We start from the raw sequence: 18019 nt of genomic DNA, 5'->3' as shown, positions 1-18019 counted from the left end.
GAAATAAAAATTCCCAGTTATTTGCCTTCTTTTTGCAAAAAAAGATGGCTTAAAGAAGTGATTTTGTATTAATCAATCCACATAGCTTATTTTTTTCTAAGATCAAAAAGCCTAGTCACTTTTTAGTCCAATTGATAGAAGAAGACTTTTGTCATTTCCAGTGTTGTAGAAGGGAGGTGAGTTTGGAGACAAGTAAGAATGGGTCTCCAACCCCAGATTTCTATAAAATCAGAGCATACAGATGAACGAAGGATGCAGTAGATAGTCATAAATTTTTATTGTTACCCAGGTGAAGTTAGGAATGAGTGATTACTATATTTGTAATTATGTGGAAAGCTAAGGCCTCAAAATATCTGCCGTTAAGGAAAAAAACAAATTTTTCTTTTTTGGTTGTCTAGTTGGTTCACTTAGGTTTTATGTGGGCAAATAGTCAGGGACGTCCATGAACAATGTATATACAAAAATCTGAGTGTTCAACATTTCTACCCTCACAAATCAAAAGTCATGTGTAGGATAACCAGCTCATCCCAGAATACCTGGAACTGTCCCAGTTTTAAAACTGAAAGATCAATGTTCTCGGATCCCCCTCAATTTCAGGCAAACCAGGATAGTTTGTCACCCTGCATTCCTGTTTGCTCTGAAAATAAAGCAGAACTCAATTTTATTCACTCACTTCCTCATGGATTCATCCATTTGTGACTTCAGTATTTACCCAGGGGCTAGAATATGCCTGTTTCTGTGCCAGTTGCTAAAGAGACAGTGATAATTAAGGTATCATTTATGTCCTTAAGGAACTTAAAGTCTAGTGGAGGAGGCAGGCATTAAACAAATGCAGTAATATTACCAAAGGGGAAGATTAAAATCATATAAGTGAATTTAATTATGAGTCAGGATTCTGGGGACTCTAAGAAGGGCCTCTCTATGGATGTGAGTGGATAGAGGGACAAGAAGAATGAAAGAAAATGAATCTGAAGAGGTGGGCAGAGGCTAGATAATATAGGGCCATAAGTCATGTTAAGGAGTTTGAATTTTATGAGGCACCTGGCTAGCTCAATTAGAAGAGCCCTGACTCTTGATCTTGGGGTCATGATTTTGAGTCTTGTATTGGATAGATATTAATATTTTTTTTAAAGTTTGGATTTTACTATCAGAGCAATGGAAAGTCAGATATTTATCTTTTTAAGATTTTATTTATTTATTTGAGAGACAGAGATCATAAAAGAGAGCATGAGCAGGGAGGAGAGGAAGAAGCAAGCTCTCTACCGAAGATCCTGAGCCAAAGGCAGACATTTGAACAACTGAGCCACCCAGGTGCCCCAGATAGTCAGATATTTCTTTTGTGATAATAACCAATGAAATAGTTGGTGTCATTCATTCTACTCTTAAGAAGAGAGTCACCTGAGTGTTTCAAATAGACATATCTAGGTTCCTGATTACACAGACTGAAGTGGACCCAGCTATTCTTTTGTCAGATCAAGTCAGCAATAATACACTGAGATCTATTCAGAATCAGTGAAGCTATTGTTATGTGTATCAGATGACTTACAAAACAAAACATAACAAAAAAAACAAAACAGAACACCAGAGGAATGGGGCTGCCTTGCTGACTTCTATTTCTGACAGAATCTTCAAATTCTGTTGTCCTCAGGGTATCAGATTGGATAAAAAAACAAAACCCACTGATATGCTATCTACAAGAAACTCATTTTAGAACCAAAGACACCTCCAGATTTAAAGTGAGGGGGTGGAAAACCATTTACCATGCTAATGGACACTAAAAGAAACCTGGGGTGGTAATCCCTATATCAGACAAATTAGATCTTAAACCAAAGACTATCATAACAGATGAGGTAGGACATTGTATCATACTTGAAGGGTTTGAAGATCTAACATTTTTAAATATCTATGCCCCTAACATGGGAGCAGCGAACTATATAAACCAATAAATAACAAAGTCAAAGAAACACATAGACAGTAACACAATAATAGTAGGGGACTTTAACACTGCCTCACTGAGAAGGCAGATCATCAAAGCAAAAGATCAACAAGGAAATAAAGGCCTTAAATGACACACTGGACCAGATGGACATCACAGATAAATTCAGAACATTCCATCCCAAAGCAACAGAATACACGTTCTTCTCTAGTGCACATGGAGCATTCTCCAGAATAGATCACATCCTGGGTCACAAATCAGGTCTGAACTGATACCAAAAGACTGGGATCATTCTCTACATATATTCAGACCACAATGCTTTGACACTAGAACTCAACCACAAGAGAAAAGTTGGAAAGAGCTCAACTACATGGAAGCTAAAGAGCATCCTACTAAAGAACGAATGGGTCAACCAGGAAATTAAAGAAGAATTGAAAAGATTCATGGAAACAAATGGAAATGAAAATACAACTGTTCAAAATCTTTGGGAGACAGCAAAGGCGGTCCTGAGAGGAAAGTGGGTAGCGATACAAGCCTTTCTCAAGAAACAAGAAAGGTCTCAAGTACACAACCTAACCCTATACTTGAAGGAGCTGGAGAAAGAACAGCAAAGAAAGCCTAAATCCAGTAGGAGAAGAGAAATAATAAAGATCAGAGCAGAAATCAATGAAATAGAAACCAAAAGAACAGTAGCACAAATCAATGAAACTGGGAGCTGGTTCTTTGAAAGAATTAATAAGATTGATAAATGCCTGGCCAGAGTCATCAAAAGAAAAGAGAAAGGACCCAAATTAATAAAATCATGAATGAAAGAGGAGAGATCACAACCAACACCAAAGAAATACAATTATAAGAACATATTATGAGCAACTATATGCCAGCAAATTTGACAATCTGGAAGAAATGGATGCATTCCTAGAAACCTATAAACTACCAAAACTGAACCAGGAAGAAATAGAAAACCTGAACAGACCCATAAGCAGTAAGGAAATTGAAGCAGTCATCAAAAATCTCCCAGCAAACAAGAGCCCAGGGCCAGACGGCTTCCCAGGGGAATTCTACCAAACATTTTAAGAACGATTAATACCTATTCTCCTGAAACTGTTCCAAAAAATAGAAATAGGAAGGAAAACTTCCAAACTCATTTGATGAGGCCAGCATTACCTTGATCCCAAAACCAGATGAAGACCTCATCAAAAAAGAGAATTACAGACCAATATCTTTGATGAACATGGATGCGAAAATCCTCACCAAAATACTAGCCAATAGGATCCAACAGTAGATTAAAAGGGTTATTCACCACGACCAAGTGGAATTTATTCCAGGGCTTCAAGGTTGGTTCAACATCCACAAATCAATCAGTGTGATACAATACATTAATAAAAGAAAGGACAAGAACCAGATGATACTCTCAGTAGATGCTGAAAAGGCAATTGACAAAGTACAGCATCCTTTCTTGATCAAAACTCTTAACAGTATAGGCATAGAGGGTACATACCTCAACATCATCAAAGCCATCTATGGAAACCCACAGCAAATATCATTCTGAATGGGGAAAAACTGAAAGTTTTTCTTCTGAGGTCAGGAATATGGCAGGGATGTCCACTATCACCACTGCTATTCAGCATGGTACTAGAAGTCCTAGCCTCAGCAATCAGACAACAAAAAGAAATAAAAGGCATCCAAATCGGCAAAGAAATCAAACTCTCACTCTTCACAGATATGATACTTCATGTGGAAAACCCAAGAGTCTACCCCAAAACTGCTAGAACTCATAAAAAAATTCAGTAAAATGTCAGTAAAGTCAAAGCACAGAAATCAGTTGCATTTCTATACACCAACAGCAAGACAGAAGAAAGAGAAATTAAGGAGTTTATCCCATTTACAATTGCACCCAAAACCATAAAATACCTAGGAATAAATGTAACCAAAGAGGCAAATAATCTATACTCAGAAAACTATAGAACACTCATGCAAGAAATTGAGGAAGACACAGAGAAGTGGAAAAACATTCCATGCTCATCGACTGGAAAACCAAGATCTATGAAGCCTTTGCAGCTGTTCTCATATTGTTGTCCATATCTATTGACATATTAGCCCAGCAGTGATGCCCACTGATCCCTCAGATGAGAGGAGCCTTTTGCATGCCTTCACTGTATTCTTCTGGTTGTTTTGAACACATAGATCTAGCCTAAGGAACAATTGGTGGTATTAATGCCATGCTTATTGAATCATCAGTCAACATCTTAATGAAACATGATGACAGAAGAACAAAATAAACTGCTTTTTTTTTAAAAAAAAGATTTTACTTATTTATTTGACAGACAGAGATCACAAGCAGGCAGAGAGGCAGGCAGAGAGAGAAAGAGGAGGAAGCAGGCTCCCCGCTGAGCAGAGAGCCTGATGTGGGACTCGATCCCAGGACCCCGAGATCATGACCCGAGCCGAAGGCAGAGGCCCAACCCTCTGAGCCACCCAGGCGCCCCAAAATAAACTGCTTTTAAGGAGAGCTCTAAGAAATATATAACCCCTTTTGCATTTTTGGTGAATATGCTAAAAATTTTAGCCATCAAGGCTATCAATCTTTCATAATTCCCAGATGCTTTCTTCAAAAAGAAAAAGACATTGTAATTTTCCACAAAAACCTGTTCCACAGGCAGCTATCAATGTCAGTCAGATTTTTCCTCTGCTTCAGTGGTTTCCTAATGGTGAGAAAGTGGAATGGGGGTATATGCATTTTAGATATATAAATAGTTGCCTGGGAGTCCTGGATTTCTGTAGAGGAAAGATTTTCTGTATTATTTTCTAAGCATGCAGTGTTTTCTAAGCTAAAAATTACTAGCGTATGTATATATTTATTTTCAGTAGGATCCCCCACAAATGCTAAGTGGGGAAAAAAAGGCTACAAGAAATTGGGCCACATCCAGGTATCCATGAGTGTTCTGTTAAGCTAGAGGACACCTGACTCTTTGAACTCAGTTCTCTCACCTGTAACACAACACACTACCATGAAATTGAATATGAAAATGAAGACATTTTGTACAATTGCGGACATACAGTAGGTACTCAAAAATGTTACTTAAATCAGAATACATTTGAAAATTTCTCTAGCTGGTTCTAGACATTTTGATTGATTCTCCCATTTATCTTCACCATAGCTCATTAAAACCATCCTCTGGGAGCCCTTGCTACCTAGTATTTGAGCTTCTCCAGCATATGAGAAGTCATATTGAAATGTGTTGGAGGAAGCATTTCATTCATCCATGAATCCAGTAAAGTAATACTTGCATATCCTAAGTTCCTTTAATGTCAGATGAACTTTCCTGGTCCTACAAATGATAAACAACATCTAATATCACTAATCCAAGTCATAAAATCATTACATATTTTATTACAATGAATTGCTTACAGTGCATACTCATTTGTCACACAGTTAATATAAGTTTTTATGGATGAATGATTAGGTGATAATAAACAGTTTAACTCTAAATAGTTTATTCAATGCAAAGATCTTGCCTCTGTTGAACTGTTCATTTCACGTTTCCATCAGAGTAGCCAACAATGTGTTGGATGTATATAAAAAATATATTTTGTTTGAACCAGTTTTACAGTTTTAAAAAACATTTCTTATTTTGGAGTGCCTGGGTAGCTCAGCTTTTTAAGCATCTGACTCTTGATTTCAGCTCAGGTCATGATCTCAGGGTCATAAGATTGAGCCCCATGTCGGGCTCTGTGCTGAACGTGGAGCCTTCTCAAGAGTTTCTCTCTCCTTCTGCCTATGCCCCTGTCCACCACTCTCTCTCTTAAAGAAATTTCTTATTTTAATGTGGTTATAGATTTATGTACAGTTGTAAGAAATAATACAGCCTTACCCAGTGGTAATCTTGCAAAATTATATATCACAATTAGCATTTTTACAGTGATACAATCAAGACATGAAACATTTTTATCTTCACAAGGAATCTCATGTTGCCCTTTCATGTCTACACCAAATTCCCTCCTGTCCTCACCCATTCCTTAAGCTCTGAAAACCCTAATATGTGTTCTATAATTTTGTCATTTTAAGAATTTTATATAAATGGAATTATACAGTGTCTAACCTTTTGGGATTGGCTTTTTTCATTCATCATAATTCTCTAGAGATTCATCCAAGTTGTTGCATGTATCAATGATTAATTCCTTTATATCGATGAGAAGTATTCTATGATATGGATGTACCACTTGTTTAACCAGTTACTCATGCAAGCATAACTGGGTTGTTCCCAGTTTTAGACTATTATGAATAAAGCTGCTATAAATATTTGTGTTTGGGTTTTTGTGTGCCCATACCTGAAATAAATGCCCAGGAATATAATTGCTGTGTTATATGAAAGTTGATTGTTTAGTTTTTTAAGAATCTGAGAAATTGTTTTCCAGAGTGGCAGTGCTGCTTTACATTCCTACCAGCAGGGTATGAGTGATCTAGTTTCTCTGCATCCTTACCAGCATTTGGTTTTGTCATTAGTTTTTAAAATTTTAGCCATTTTAGTAAGTGTTAAGTGATACATTTGTTTTAATTTGTATTTTACTAATGGCTAGTGATGTTGAACATCTTTTCATGTGTTTATTTGCCATCCGTATATCTTCTTCAGTGAATGAATGAATTCCCCAAAATACACATGTTACCACAACTCACCCAATATGAAATACATAATTTACATACCCTTAGACATATTTGAAAATTGAATTTTTAATTAAAAAAAGAGAAATCTCCAGACCCAGATGGTTTCTGTGGAGAATTCTACCAGTTATTTGAAGAATTAACACTGTTTCTACAGTCTCTTCTGGAAAAGAGAAAAGAGAAAACATTTCCCAATTCATTTTATGAAACTTACATTACAATGATACCATAACCAAACACAGTACAAAACAGGCAAACTAACTAGGGTGAATATCTCATGAATTAGATATAAACATTCTTAACAAAATATTAGCAAATAGGTTTGAGTAATACATTAAAAGAATTATACTCTGTGACCCAGCTGAATTTTCCTCTGGGGATGCAAGGCTGGTTCAACATTTGAAAGTCATTCAGTGTAATCCACCATATTAACAAGGTAATGAAAAAAATATATGATCATATCAACCAATTCAGAAGCATTTGACAAAATTCAACACTCATTCATCACAAAAACTTTCACAAAAATAGGAACAGAGGGAACTTCATGAACTTAATAAAAATCACCTACAAAAACCACACTTGCTACCATTTTACTTAACAGTGACTTTTCCTCTTAACATTTCTAGTATATGGGAAAGAAAGTATCCAGGTACTTTTCTAAGCGTTCACTCAAAAGGTGTCTTTTTCTTAAAGATGAAAAACATATCAATAGAAATTAAAGTTGAATACCAGATAATGTTTTCCTCCTTTGGAACAAAGATCCACCAAACTGAATTTCCAAAACTGGCTTGCCAACCCAATTTAAAATTTTTCTAAGAATTTTTGTAAATTCTGTATGCTTAGGAGTAAATACAAAAGTAGACTTTTACCCATTTTTTGACATATAATTTCCAGAGAAGAAATGAATTTTTTTTTAAGCATTTGCTATTGGAAAACTTAATGGAAACATATACTTTGATTATAGAGTTCATTTTCATTTATTCATTCTTTTAGTAAATTTCATATGATCATTAATAACTTTGAGCAGAGCAGTTCTTTAGTCTAGCTGTCAACTCTCGGAATTGGAAAGAGGATGCAGAAAATTAGGAGAGCTACTTTTTAAGTGACACCCTTGGCTACCATATTTTATTTGATTTATTTTGTAATCATTTATATTTTACAGCAAAACAATGAACAAAAATGAGTAATGGCAAATATTCTAGTATCCATGTGTTGTAGCTGGAAGATTGGCTTCTGGTTTACGTATATATATCACTATTCAATGTGCCATCAGCTCAAACTATATACACATATATTTTAGATTATCTCTATAATCAAAGAGTACAAGAAGCTGATCCTCATTGTTAAGCAATAATATTCAAGGATAGTGTGGGTCTACTGATGTGTAATGAACCACACCAAAATTTGTGTGGCTTAAGTGAACTTAAGAAAACAAAATATTTATTTGGAATAGGTTTCTGTGGGTTCATGGTATTTGGGGATTCTCTCAGCTCAGTGATTCTTCTATTCTTATCTGAGCTCCCTCATAAATCTGCAGTCAACTGTAAATCAGCTAGGTGTCTCTCTGCTTTGGACACTGGTGAGCTCTTGGCTGGGGCAGTGGGAATAATTGAGTCAGCTCTCTTTCTTCCTGTAGGTTTTCCCAGGCTTATTCACATGACGATGGGGCAGGGATCCAAAAAAATTGAGCAATGATAGGCAATAATACCTCTTTAGGCTTGGTGTCAGAGTGGAACACTATCATCTCTACCATGTTCAATTTGCACTGGCGTACTGGAGCCAATGTATACTGGAGCCAATATATATGAACACATAACAGAGAGTGGATATTTAATCTACTATATTAATGAGCTAAGAAAAAAGTCATATGGTCATGTTGATGCAGGAGCATTAAGGATATGTGGATACCTTCAAAGTGGTCATAGGGGAATATTTTTATACTTCAGAAATCAGCATATGCTACAAATTGAGACTTCTTTTCCCTAAGAGTGAATTATTGACCATTTATCAACATACCACTATCCGTTAGCCTAAGCAGGTTACAAGGCCAGCCTAGATTCAAGAAATGGAAAAATAGATGAAATAGACTTCATCTCTTGATTAGAAGAGCTGGAAAGTCACATTGAAGGGACGTGGTTATAGGTAAGTGGTGATAGTGATCATTTTTTTCCCAAATGCATGGCATTTGAGATTCTCTTTCTCTCTCTCTCTCTTTCTCTCTCTCTCTCTCTCAGAGAGAGAATGGTAAAGGAAAGGGGCATACGGGGAGAGGAAGAGAGAGAGAATCTTAAGGAGACTCCACACCCAATATAGAGCCCAATGTGGGGCTCAGTCTCACAACCCTGAGATCATGACCCGACCTGAAATCAAGAGTCAGACAGTAAACACACTGAGCTACCCAGGTGCCCCAGCATTTGAGATTTTTCATGTTTTTTTTCCAAATCCCATGAATACATCCCCCCAAAGTAAAGTAAAGGTAGGACAATTGGATACTGAAGTTAATTATGATATCTTATATTTGAATAGAATTTTTCTTTTATCAAAGCATCTTCACATTCATGACTTTGTATGTAAACTTTGGCGATGACAAAAGTAGGAATTATTCCAATTGTACTAATGAGGAAATTGAGGTACAGATTTTACAGGACTTTCACAAGTCATGAAGAGCAAGTAAAGAAACACATCTAGAACCTGAATATAGGCCCTCAAACTTGCTATTGCCATGTCTCGACTTTATCCAGCTTTATTAAATCAAATGTAAAGTGCAAGAGATACATTGGTTAAAAAATGTTAGTAGTAAATGTCTACTATCTATTCATGATATTACGTTAATAAAGTTGTTCAGTCAACTGACTACAGAAGCCATACATAATGCCATATTAACAATACCTCCAAAACCCCTTTTTAAAATTTTTTGAAATTTTAATACAACACCTAAATAAGGCACAGCTCAAAAAATTAACTTACTGTATATATTGAACTGCAAATATGTAACTCTGTGGGATACAAAATTAACTTATAGGTAAATACTTTGCTTTTTATTTATCAATTTCTATAAGGTAAAATTGTTTATGAGGCAGCAAGGTTTCTGGATTGACGTTGTCCCAGGGTCATTCTTTAATTTACAAAACTCTACAGTGGCTTGTTTTTAAAGCCTGAGAATAGAACACAGCTGCCTAAAGGACTAAACTTTTTTCTAACTTGAATCAAGTAATTATCCCTTAAATGATAAGTTTGAAATTTTTAAGTCTGAACATGAATTTAATTGTGATTTTAATCTTTTGAAAATCTAAGCTTATTTTTCCTTATCATATTAGACTATTTTTAAAAGATACAATCTCCTATCTCATAGCTTGTGTGTGTGTGTGTGTGTGTGTGCATGTGCGTGTGTGTGCGTGTGTGTATGTGTGTTGCATGGAACCATTCAGCTTGTTGAGTACCTCAGTGTTCACGATATTTTCTCTTATGAGATAAAGTACAAGGGATAATTAATAATGTCAGATTTACTTATCTGTGTCTACACTCACTAATTAGTTTTAAGTAAAATATGGGCTTCTTGAACAAATGGCTATCAATTGGTTAATGCAGTTCCATGAATTGTTTTTATATTTATAATTTGAATTTCTTTATTTTTAAACTTAGATTTGTTTGGTGTTAATAGCTATAACTGCAGCTTCGTTTAAAACCAGGATTTTGGAGGAGAATTAAGAATTTTCACAAATGTAAGAAGGGCAAATCTTCTCAAAATGCCTTTACGTTTATCAGGTAGGGGAGTGGGAGTATTGTTTTCAAAGCTAATTATGATGAAAAATCACTACTAAACACCAGTGCTAGTAAAACAAAACATTTTTTTTTTAGTAGAGAAGCACAAAAGAAAGTTACCTAAGTAGGAGTCAGACTGCCAAGATTTCACAATGTTACCTTGAAGCTAACTGTCATTCCCTAGATGTGTGATTACAAATGGTGGAAAGATGTGTAAGTAAACACTGCAGTGAATTAAGAATGAAAAAAATGTATACACATGGATATTAAGTTCCTTGTAAATTGAATTCTTTTGGTTGTTGTTTATAACAATGATTCTACATTTTTTTCTTCAGATATTCCAATGGTACACTTATTAGATTGTAATTAATTCTCCTCAACCCATTAATTCTTAGTCAAAGTAGAGTAATGTTCAAAGCAGAGAGATAGTTGATCCAGTTATGGCTGTGTCAGCACATTTAACATAATTTACTTTAATAGGGTTTTCTACTTGGCTGTAATAGAGCTTCTGGATGGAGAATTTCAGTGTCAGTATTTAGCCAGAATGACTATTTTTCCTTTTAGTCAATTTTATGAATGTGTGTTTATTAGAGATTTGAATATAGATATAGATGACAAAGAATTACTCTCACATGATATGTCTCTGGGAGGCTATGCAGTTTAATTGAAAAGGCACTGTATAAGAAGTCTGAATAGTTGGTTCTGGATTCAATTCTCTATTTACCTGATACATGATATTGGATAAGTCAATGTATCTCAATTTCCCTACTGACAGTGGGGAAAACTTGACTCAGGGGGGTATAATAAGTAAACAAAATGATGTATGGGAAAGAGTTTCAAGTGATTTTTACTATGTGCTCTTTGGTAGTACAGAGAGTACTGATAATATGTAAAAATTGTTAAGCATAGCCATGAAATCACTGTCCAACTCATTACTGGATCATTAGCAATATTTTTGCAACAACCCATGTGCTCCTTCCATGTTCAGTCCCATGGCCTTCCTCTTTTTACTCTCAGCTGCTTTTAAAGCCCTCTCCTTACCTTTTAGTTTCTGAAATTTGACTACAATATTTCAAAGTCTGTGGATTTCATTCCACGTGTCTTCATTTGTGTCCATTGTTTTCCCAGTATGTATAAACATATGTTAGTCTTTGGTATTGTTTTATCTATTACGTATTCTTCATTGATTTTTCATCTACTTCTCTTTTATGGTTCATTCTCTATAATTTCTTCAGCTCCATTTCCAGATCAGTAATTCAGCTGTGTCTAACCTGCTGTTCAACCAGTCTTCTTACATTTAGAATTTGGCAATTATACAAAGTTTAATTAAACTTAAAAAAAAAAATTTAAAGGAGGCCCTATGCCCAGCGTGGAGCCCAATGTAGGACCCAAAGTTATGACCTGGAGGTCAACGCCTGGGCTGAGACCAACAATCGGGACACCCAACTGAAGGAGCCACCCACGTGTCCCTAATTAAGTTTCTAAAATTGGTTTGTTCTTTCACTGATTTGGGAGTTTTAAGAGTGCTTTGTATATTTTTGGATACAAGTCCTTTATCAGATATGTGTTTTGCAAATATTTTCTCCTAGTTAACAAATTGTGTTTTCATTCTCTTAACAGTGTCTTATGTAAAACAGATTTTTAGAAATTTTTAATGTAATCTAAGTTACCAATTTTTTATTCCAGGGGTGATGCTTTTGGTGTTGCATCTAAGAAGTCATCCCCAAACACAAGGTGTTTCCTGGTTTTTTTCTTTTTATAGTTACATATTTTATATTTAGGTTTATGATCCATTTTGAGTTATTTTGTGAAAGATATAAAATCTGTATTTAGATTCATTAATTCTTTTGGATATGGATATCCAGTTATTCTAGTACCATTTGTTGAAAAGTTCGCTCTTTCTCCATTGAATTACCTTTACTTTTTTGTCAAAGATCTGTGGACTATATTTGTGGTCTGTTTTGGGGCTCTCTTTTTTTTTTTTCCCATTTATCTATGTGTATGTGTTTGGCTAGTACCATATTGTCTTAACTACTAGGTTTTGTAAAAAGTCTTGAAGTTAGGTAGTGGCAGTATATTGATATTCTTCCTCAGTATTGAGTTGGCTATTTTTTAAAAAGATTTTATTTACTTGACAGAGAGAGAGAGACAGAGAGAGCAGAAGAAGGTGGAGTGGTAGGTAGAGGGAGAAGCAGTCCCCCCAGGGAGCACAGAGCCCAACGCAAGAGCAAGAGATGGCAGGATCCCCGGATCATGACCTGAGCTGAAGGCAGACACTTCACTGACTGAGCTACCCAGGCACCCTTTGAGTTGATTATTCTGAGTCTTTTGCCTTTGATACAAACTTTAGAATTAGTTTCCTAATATCTGTAAAATTACTTGCTGGGATTTTGAGTGAGATTATATTGAATCTTCAGATCAGGTTGGAAAAAGCTGACTTCACAGTATTAAGTCTTCCTGTCCTTTAACACAGACCATGTCTCTATTTAGAGCTTCAAATTTTTTTTATAGCTTGTGAATTCCTTCATATAGAAATTATATATATTTTATTATATCTAAGTATTTATTTTTGATGTTGATATAAATGGTGTTGACTTTGTAATATAAAACTCCAATTTTTCACTTCAGATATATAAGAAAGCAACTGATTTTTATCTATTAACTTTGTATCTTACAGCCTTATTTTGATTATTTATTGTCCCAGGAGGTTTTTTATTTTCTGACCATTTGATATTTTCTTATATAAACAATCATGTCATCTGCAGTTCTATCAAAGACAGTTTTATTGCTTCCTTCCCTATCTGTATACATGTAATTTCCTTTTCTTATCTTATTCATTAGCTAGGACTTGCAGTACAATATTGAATAAGAATCATGAGGGGTGACATATTTGCCTTGTGTCTGATCTTCAAAAGAAAGTCCATTGTTTATCACCATGAAGTATGCTGTTAGCTGTAGGATTTTTGTAGATGTTCTTTCTCAAGTTGAGGATATTCCCTTCATCCTGGGTTATTGAGAGATTTAAATCAAGAATGGATATTGAGTTTTCTCAAATTCTTTTTCTGAAACTATTGATATGATCATGAGAATTTTCTTCTTTAGCCTGTTAGTGTGATGAATTTTATTAATTGATATTTGAATGTTAAAGTATGATTGCATACCTGGAAAAAAAAACCCAGTTGGTCATGTTGAATAATTCTTATACTTTGCTGGATTTGATGTGCTAATATTTTTCAGGATTTCTTTTTTTGTGTTCATGAAAGGTACTGGTTTGTAGTTGTCTTTCTTACAATGTTTTTTAAAAGATTTCTTTGTTTTACAGAGAGAGAGCACATGCAGGGGAAAGGGGCAGAGGAAGAGGCAGAGAAACCTCAACCAGACTCCCTGTTGAGTGCAGAGCCCAACTTGGGGCTTGATCTCATGACCCTGAGATCATGACCTAAGCCAAAATCAAGAGTCAGGCACTTGACCAACTGAGGCACCCAGGTGCCCCTCTTTCTTATAACATTTTTATCTCTGGTGTAACCATAACGCATTAGAACAGGTTCCTTCTGCTTCTGTTTGCTGGAAGAGATTGTATAGAATTGGCATCATTTCTGGCTTAAATGTTTGGTAGAATTCACCAGTAAAACCATCCAGCCCTGGTGCTTTCCTTTTTTGGAAGGTGATTAGTTATCAATTGAATGTATTTAATAGATAAAGTCTTACTCAGATTATTTCTACTTTTGTGAGTATTGTTAGATGATGTCTTTCAAGGAATTGGTCCATTTCACCTAAATTATCAAATTTGTGGGTATAGATTTATTTGTAATATTTTTTATTATTCTTTTTAATATCCATGGTATTAGTGGTGATGATGCTTATTTCAGTTCTGGTATTAGGAATTTGTGTTGTGGTGCCTGGATGGCTCAGTTGGTTAAGTGGCTGCCTTGGGCTCAGATCATGATCTCAGGATCCTGGGATTAAGTCCCAAAAAGAGTTTGTATCTTCTCTCTCTTTTACTTGGTATCCCTGGCTGGAGATTTATCAATGTCATTATCTTTTCAAAGAATCATCTTTTGTTTTGGTTTGTTTTCTCTACTGTTTTCCTGTTTTCAGTTTCATTGAGTTTTTGCTCTATTGTTATTTCTTTTCTTTCGTTTGCTATTGGTCTACATTGCTCTTATTTCTCTAATGTCCTATGGTGAACATTTAATTACACTTTGATCTGAGAACATATTCTTGTATGGTTTTGATTCTTTTAAAATTATCAAGTTGTGGGGGGAGGAGTCAAGATGGCAGAGAAGTAGCAGGCTGAGACTACTTCAGCTAGCAGGAGATCAGCTAAATAGCTTATCTGTTTGCAAACACCTGCAAATCCATTGGCAGATCAAAGAGAAGAAGAACAGCAATTCTGGAAACAGAAAAACAACCACTTTCTGAAAGGTAGGACCAGCGGAGACGTGAATCCAAAGCACGGGAAGATAGACCCCGGCGGGAGGGGCCGGCTCCTGGCAAGCGGCGGAGCAACGGAGCACAAAATCAGGACTTTTAAAAGTCTGTTCCACTGAGGGACATCGCTCCAGAGGCTAAACCGGGACAAAGCCCACGCGGGGTCAGCGTGGCCTCAGGTCCCGCAGGGTCACAGAAGGATCGGGGGTGTCTGAGTGTCGCATAAGCTTGCGGGTATTGGAACGGGAAAGCCGGCTACAGAGACAGAGCCGACAGTGAGCTCCCAACTTGGGGTTACCTTGAACTGGTCGCAGGCTCAGTGAGCTCGGAGCGCGGCCGGAGGTCAGGCAGACTGGAGTAACTGGGAGCTGTTCTCTGAGGGCGCACTGAGGAGTGGGGGCCTGGGCTCTCGGCTCCTCCGGGCGGGAGACCAGGAGGCCGCCATTTGTATTCCCGTCCTCCAGAACTCTATGGAAAGCACTCAGGGAACAAAAGCTCCTGAAAGCAAACCCGAGCGGATTACACACCCCGGCCCCTGGTAAGGGCGGTGCAATTCTGCCTGGGGCAAAGACACTTGAGAATCACTACACCAGACCCCTCCCCCAGAAGATCAACAAGAAATCCAGCCCAGACCAAGTTCACCTACCAAGGAGTGCGGTTTCAATACCAAGGAGAGCAGCAGAATTCCAGAGGAGGAGAAAGCAAAGCACGGAACTCATGGCTTTCTCCCTGTGATTTTTTTTAGTCTTGCAGTTAATTTAATTTTATTCTTTTTTATTTTTTTTTTTGACTTCTGGTAAAATTTTTATTAAATTTTACCCTTTTCTTTTTTAACGTTTTTTAACTAGTTTATCTAATATATATATATATTTTCTTTTTTATATTTTTCTTTATTTGTTTTCTTTTTTTTATTCTTTTCTTTCTTTTTTTTTCCTTTTTTTTTTTCTTCCTTTTTGATCCTCTTTTTATCCCCTTTCTCCCCCCTCATGATTTAGGATCTCTTCTGATTTGGTTAAAGCATATTTTCCTGGGGTTGTTGCCACCCTTTTAGTATTTTACTTGCTCCTTCATATACTCTTATCTGGATAAAATGACAAGACGGAAAAATTCACCACAAAAAAAAGAACAAGAGGCAGTACCGAAGGCTAGGGACCTAATCAATACAGACATTGGTAATATGTCAGATCTAGGGTTCAGAATGACAATTCTCAAGGTTCTAGCCGGGCTCGAAAAAGGCATGGAAGATATTAGAGAAACCCTCTCTGGAGATATAAAAGCCCTTTCTGGAGAAATAAAAGAACTAAAATCTAACCAAGTTGAAATAAAAAAAGCTATTAATGAGGTGCAATCAAAAATGGAGGCTCTCACTGCTAGGATAAATGAGGCAGAAGAAAGAATTAGTGATATAGAAGACCAAATGACAGAGAATAAAGAAGCTGAGCAAAAGAGGTACAAACAGCTACTGGACCATGAGGGGAGAATTCGGGAGATAAGTGACACCATAAGACAAAACAACATTAGAATAATTGGGATTCCAGAAGAAGAAGAAAGAGAGAGGGGAGCAGAAGGTATACTGGAGAGAATTATTGGGGAGAATTTCCCCAATATGGCAAAGGGAACGAGCATCAAAATTCAGGAGGTTCAGAGAACGCCCCTCAAAATCAATAAGAATAGGCCCACACCCCGTCACCTAATAGTAAAATTCACAAGTCTCACTGACAAAGAGAAAATCCTGAAAGCAGCCTGGGAAAAGAAGTCTGTAACATACAATGGTAAAAATATTAGATTGGCAGCTGACTTATCCACAGAGACCTGGCAGGCCAGAAAGAGCTGGCATGATATTTTCAGAGCACTAAACGAGAAAAACATGCAGCCAAGAATACTATATCCAGCTAGGCTATCATTGAAAATAGAAGGAGAGATTAAAAGCTTCCAGGACAAACAAAAACGGAAAGAATTTGCAAACACCAAACCAGCTCTACAGGAAATATTGCATGGGGTCCTCTAAGCAAAGAGAGAGCCTACAAGTGGTAGATCAGAAAGGAACAGAGACCATATACAGTAACAGTCACCTTACAGGCAATACAATGGCACTAAATTCATATCTCTCAATAGTTACCCTGTATGTTAATGGGCTAAATGCCCCTGTCAAAAGGCACAGATTATCAGAATGGATAAAAAAACAAAACACATCAATATGTTGCCTCCAAAAAACTCATTTTAAGCCCGAAGACACCTCCAGATTTAAAGTGAGGGGGTGGAAAAGAATTTACCATGCTAATGGACATCAGAAGAAAGCAGGAGTGGCAATCCTTATCAGATCAATTAGATTTTAAGCCAAAAACTATAATAAGAGATGAGGAAGGACACTATATCATACTCAAAGGGTCTGTCCAACAAGAAGATCTAACAATTTTAAATATCTATGCCCCCAACGTGGGAGCAGCCAACTATATAAACCAATTAATAACAAAATCAAAGAAATACATAAACAATAATACAATAATAGTAGGGGGCTTTAACACTCCCCTCCCTGAAATGGACAGATCATCCAAGCAAAAGATCAGCAAGGAAATAAAGGCCTTAAACGACACACTGGACCAGATGGACATCACAGATATATTCAGAGCATTTCATCCCAAAGCAACAGAATACACATTCTTCTCTAGTGCACATGGAACATTCTCCAGAATAGATCATATCCTCAGTCCTAAATCAGGACTCAACCAGTATCAAAAGATTGGGATCATTCCCTGCATATTTTCAGACCACAATGCTCTAAAGCGAGAACTCAACCACAAAAGGAAGTTTGGAAAGAACCCAAATACATGGAGACTAAACAGCATCCTTCTAAAGAATGAATGGGTCAACCAGGAAATTAGAGAAGAATTGAAAAAAATCATGGAAACAAATGATAGTGAAAATACAACGGAATTCAGTAAAGTGTCAGGATATAAAATCAATGCACAGAAATCCGTTGCATTTCTCTACACCAACAGCAAGACAGAAGAAAGAGAAATTAAGGAGTCAATCCCATTTACAATTGCACCCAAAACCATAAGATACCTAGGAATAAACCTAACCAAAGAGACACAGAATCTATACTCAGAAAACTATAAAGTACTCATGAAAGAAATTGAGGAAGACACAAAGAAATGGAAAAATGTTCCATGCTCCTGGATTGGAAGAATAAATATTGTGAAAATATCTATGCTACCTAAAGCAATCTA

Source organism: Mustela lutreola, chromosome X (genome assembly GCF_030435805.1).
Source record: "Mustela lutreola isolate mMusLut2 chromosome X, mMusLut2.pri, whole genome shotgun sequence".
NCBI lineage: Eukaryota > Metazoa > Chordata > Mammalia > Carnivora > Mustelidae > Mustela > Mustela lutreola.
The sequence above is the reverse complement of the archived record's forward strand: the minus strand, read 5'-3'. Positions refer to the sequence as shown.